At 38.8% G+C, this 5,160-nt stretch overlaps 1 pseudogene; it reads left to right on the forward strand.

The window, feature by feature from the left end:
• The first annotated feature begins 224 nt into the window (after window positions 1-224).
• On the forward strand, window positions 225-2,024 carry LOC120421437 (6-phosphogluconate dehydrogenase, decarboxylating-like; annotated as a pseudogene).
• Window positions 2,025-5,160: the final 3,136 nt, after the last annotated feature.

The following is a 5,160-nucleotide window of genomic DNA, read 5'->3' on the forward strand; positions in this document are numbered from 1 at the left end:
GTTTGGCAATCATTAGTTTCCAAAATATCTGGGTAATTCTCTACCAACTCACACGAAATCGGCAAAAGTTGCCCCGACCCCTCTTCGATTTGCGTGAAACTTTGTCCTAAGGGGTAACTTTTGTCCCTGATCACGAATCCGAGGTCCGTTTTTTGATATCTCGTGACGGATGGGCGGTACGACCCCTTCCATTTTTTAACATGCGAAAAAAGAGGTGTTTTCTAAGGGCAAATCACTTCTGATACTGAGGTGTGTATAGAGTGTGTATGTAGTCAGTATCATACTCGATATCGTGCGTATGGTATGGACCTCAGTATTAATCATTATTACGAAGATTTATTTCAGTGTGGGAACTTTTGACATTTTTCAACGTCAAACTCTGGTGCAGTTGTTTTTATTGTTAGGTTAAGTTTGCTTTGCTGGTTGATGGAGCGTATTCGGGACACGGCTGGCCAGAAGGGAATCGGCAAGTGGACGGCGATCGTTGCTCTGCACCAGGGCGTTCGGTTACGGTGATCGGCGAGGCCGTCTTCGCGCGTTGCCTGTCCGGAACGTGCCAAGGCTAGCAAGCAACTCGCCGGGCCGTTCCCCAAACTAAACGTTGCCGACCGTAATACGTTCCTCACGCACATCCGCAGCGCCGTGTACTGTGCCAACATCGTCTCGTACGGCAATGGCTTTATGCTGCTCCGCAAGGCCGTCAACGAGTACAAGTGGAACCTGGACTTCGATGGAATCGCGTTGATGTGGCGTGGAGGTTGCATCATCCGCAGTGTCTTCCTCGAAAACATTCGCAACTCGTTCGTGCGCAATCCGGCGATGTCGCATCTGCTGCTGGACAACTTCTTCAAGAACGCCATCGTGAAGAACCAGCAGTGATGGTGTAAGGTCGTCCCAGTGCCGGTCATGTCCGCCGCGCTGAGCTTCTTCGATGGCTACCTCTCGGAGCGACTGTCCGCGAATCTGCTGCAGGCCCAGCGGGACTACCTTGGGGCGCATACGTACGAGCTGCTTGGCAAGAAGCAAAGTTTGTGCACACCAACTGGACCGGCAATGGCGGCAACGTTTCCGCTACTACTCATCTGGCCCAATGTGACGAGCACGATGCCGCTGGTTGATTCCGCTACATTCCGTTGAACAAAGGACACCGTCTCCATTAATCGTTATTTATTGTTGCCCATTCGGTTAGATTTCGAAATTGTTTTCTTTTTTGTAATAAAAGTGGTTGTTTAGGGTTTTGTCTATTTTTATTTACATTTTGACAAGTATCTACTGATTAAATTCATAAATATTATGTTGGCTGGGGAACGGAAATCCTATTGGCAAGATGCTGTTGCACAGTTCGTCGAAGCATCCAAATACATAGAACTGTACCGTTGGGGCAGATTCTTGACCGAAAAGACGGTTCGTTTGATGTGGTTCCCAACACGGAGTTGTCGTGGCGCGGACTGCGTCGCGAGGTAATTCGTTGTACCGGAAGGTCACTTTGAGGAAGTGTCTGGTTGCTTAAACTTAAAGAAGATCGTCGAGCTGGATCAGGAACGGGATCCAGCTTTGTAGATCCTCGCCAAAACGACGAAAAGTTTGAAGCGCTCAAAAAGGAAAATCTCGTCAGAGGAATCTAACAATACCGACCTCGAAGCCACCCTCCCGGAAGAATCTCATCACTCTCATGGACAAAACCCAGCCCCTGCTCGAGCAAAAAGAGCAACTCCAAACCAAACTTTTTGATGACTCCAAATCCGTACTTATATTTGTCGAATCCGAGCTCAAAACTTGCCAATCACGGAGCGACTTGACTTCCCCCAACTCCAGCAACCACCCACAACAAATTCAATGAAAAAATCGTCAAATGATGATGTTTTTTCCACAATTTAATTTTCAAATTGCCGATAAAACTGGTGTCGAGTGCAATCTAGCTTAGAATTTAGCCTTGTTTACTATTTTGAACGATTTTGACAACTACACTGATATAAATCGTATCAAAAAGTTGACCATACCATGCCAGTATTATGCGCGTATGGTATGCGGCCGTACACAGTATGCGGTATACTCGAAGTGAATAACCCTTAGGGTGTTTTTCAATAATTTGCAGCCTGAAACGGTGATGAGATAGAAATTTGGTGTTCCGAAAAAACGTATTTTTCATCGAAAAAAACACTAAAAAAGTTTTATAAATTCTCCCATTTTCCGTTACTCGACTGTAAAATTTTTTGGAACATGTAATTTTAAGGGAAATTTAATGTTCTTTTCGAATCTACATTGACCCAGAAGGGTCATTTTTTCATTTAAAACAAAATTTTTCATTTTAAAATTTCGTGTTTTTCCTAACATTGCAGGGTTATTTTAAAGAGTGTAACAATGTTTTACAAAGTTGTAGAGCAGACAACTACAAAAATTTTGATATATAGACATGAGGATTTTGCCTAGAAACATCACGAGTTATCGCGATTTTACGAAAAAAAGTTTTGAAAAAGTTACTTTTTGCGTTTCTCTTTTCTTCGTCGTCCGTTTCTGTCACGGGTGACGATGAACGGCCATGATCGATGACGACCAACTTTTTTTCGTAAAATCGCGATAACTCGTGATGTTTATAAGCAAACCCCTTATGTTTAAATATATTTTTTTTTTTGTAATTGTCTGCTCTACAATTTTGTAGAACATTATTACACTCAAAAAAATTACCCTGCAAAGTTAGAAAAAACACGAAATTTGAAAATGAAAATTTTTGTTCTAAATGAAAAAATGACCCTTCTGGGCCAATGTAGATTCGAATAGTACATTAAATTTCCCATCAAATGACATGTTCCAAAAAAAATTACAGTCAAGTAACGGAAAAAAGCAAAGTTTTTAAAACTTGGTTTTTTTTTTCGATGAAAAATACGTTTTTTCGGCATTCTGAGTACGCCATCAAATCGGGCTTACAATTTTACATAAAAGTCCCTTTGACACCAAATTTCTATCTCATCACTGTTTCAGGCTGCAAATTATTGAAAAACACCTCTTTTTTCGCATGTTAAAAAATGGAAGGGGTCGTACCGCCCCTCCGTCACGAGATATCAAAAAACGGACCTCGGATTCGTGATCAGGGACAAAAGTTACCCCTTAGGACAAAGTTTCACGCAAATCAAAGAGGGGTCGGGGCAACTTTTCCCGATTTCATGTGAGTTGGCGGAGAATAACCCATCTAAGTATCGACGGAAATTTTTATTTTTCGCGAAAAAAAGTTTTTGCGGTGCTCTACATTGGGATTTCATAAAAATTCAAAATATTTTTAATCCAGCCCAATTATGCTTAATATGATTATCAATGCAGAAAAATGCATTTCAGATTGTTTTCAGTTGATTTGACTTCTATTTTCATTAAAAACTTTAAGTTTTTTGAAAAAAAAAAAAATTTGCCCCCTGATTTTCAGACCAATGTTGAAGAGGGATCAAATTTCATTAGACCTTTTAAGATTTCAGATGATTTTGATTCCATTTGGTTTCATTTGATTTAATTTTTGGAGTGCTTTAACCATTCAGAACTTTTGTTTTTTTTTTGTGATGATAATTTGGCCATGTCTTCAACATAAAAAAAGAACACAAGAAAAGTTTATATTTCCAAAATAATTGATTTTTTTAAATGATTTCTGAGATAATTTGCCTTTATCCAAATATGACCAAATCCATTAAGATTTTTGAAAAGAAGGAAATCTTCAAAAACAGTTTAAGTGTAAATTTTACAATTTTATTGAAATGAAGACAACATTCATAGGACTATTTTGCATTATTTTAATGTGTAATGTTTGTTTTAAATTTTTCCCTTCTTTCCAGCATGAAACGGACTAAAAATAAAATTTTCCGTGTATGTTTGCATTCTTCCGAACATACACGTTGTAACCGAAATTAGGAAAAGTCACAAGTCTAGTATACTTTTTTTTAAACGTTTTGTCCTTCGGCTCTGGTCCAAAAAAAAATGATAATTCAGGCCCAACTTTCAAAATTTTGACGAAAAAAATTTTTCTAATGTTTTGAATCTGCCTTAAAAGTGCCTTCTTATTAAAAACAAATAGAAAAATATACGTTTTTTCTATGTATTCTAGAAAGTTTCCAATCGAATGAAAGGTTTTTTTTAAATAAAAATTTCGGTTTTCTTCAATCATCGTTTTTGGGGAAACAAATCTCTAAATAAAATTTTCATTCGCCTAAAAAACTAAACTTTATTGATTTTTCCGCTCTTCCCTTTTTTTGTTCAAATATGTCATTGAGTGCTAATAAGACAAAAAACAGGAAAAAAATCTTTCTCCTTTTTCAAATTCTCATTGTACACGTTACATTTCAGGGTTTTTTAAAGGTAAAATAAACCTTTTTTTAGCTCAGTGTCTTGCGAACCTTCGTGGTGAACGGACACTAGAGCTGCGGTATTTTTTACTACCTAAGCTCAGAGTTATTTCAAACAAAATTCACAGTCTTTTTAAAGACTACCTGAGTTATTTTCCAAAATTCTAAACAGTCTTTTCAAGACTAACCCCACCTGAAATTTTGTTGTATTTTACAAACGAAGCCATCTTTTTAAGAGAACTTTGCTTGCAAAATGCGTCAAAACAAAGGTAAACGCAAATCTTCTGAAGATTTGGTCGTTACGTCGGTGAAGCGTTTGAACGCTAAATCGGCTAACGGAAACAGAAAAAGAAAACAGCCTCTTCTGAGGTCTGATTCTGATTCTGAATGTGAGGTCAATCCTCCAATTCCATTGGCAAACAGTTTCGGTGTTTTATCCGAAACTGTTGACAAGGATCCTTCTCCTCGTACTGAGCCTTCTGCCGTCGAGAAACGAGTAAAGGCTCCGCCAATTGTAGTGACTTCCGTCTCCGATTTGGCCAGCTTTCGAACGCAACTGAAGAATTGCAAGGAAACTTGCAATTTGAAGGTTTCGTTCCAGCTTGGTCGAAGAGGAGAATGTCGCTTGTTGACGGAATCTTTACAAGATCACCAAACTTTTGTTGGTTATTTGAAAAACCACAAACACAATTTCTACACGTATGAGACCAAGAATGCTCGTCCATTCAAGGCGGTCCTGAAAGGTCTCTCCAACGACTTGTCGGTGGATGAGATCAAAAATGAACTTAAGGTGTTGCTTGGCTTTACCCCATCCCAAGTAATACCAATGAAGAAAAAA

Source organism: Culex pipiens, chromosome 3, assembly GCF_016801865.2.
Source record: "Culex pipiens pallens isolate TS chromosome 3, TS_CPP_V2, whole genome shotgun sequence".
In the NCBI taxonomy this organism is placed as follows: Eukaryota; Metazoa; Arthropoda; class Insecta; order Diptera; family Culicidae; genus Culex; species Culex pipiens.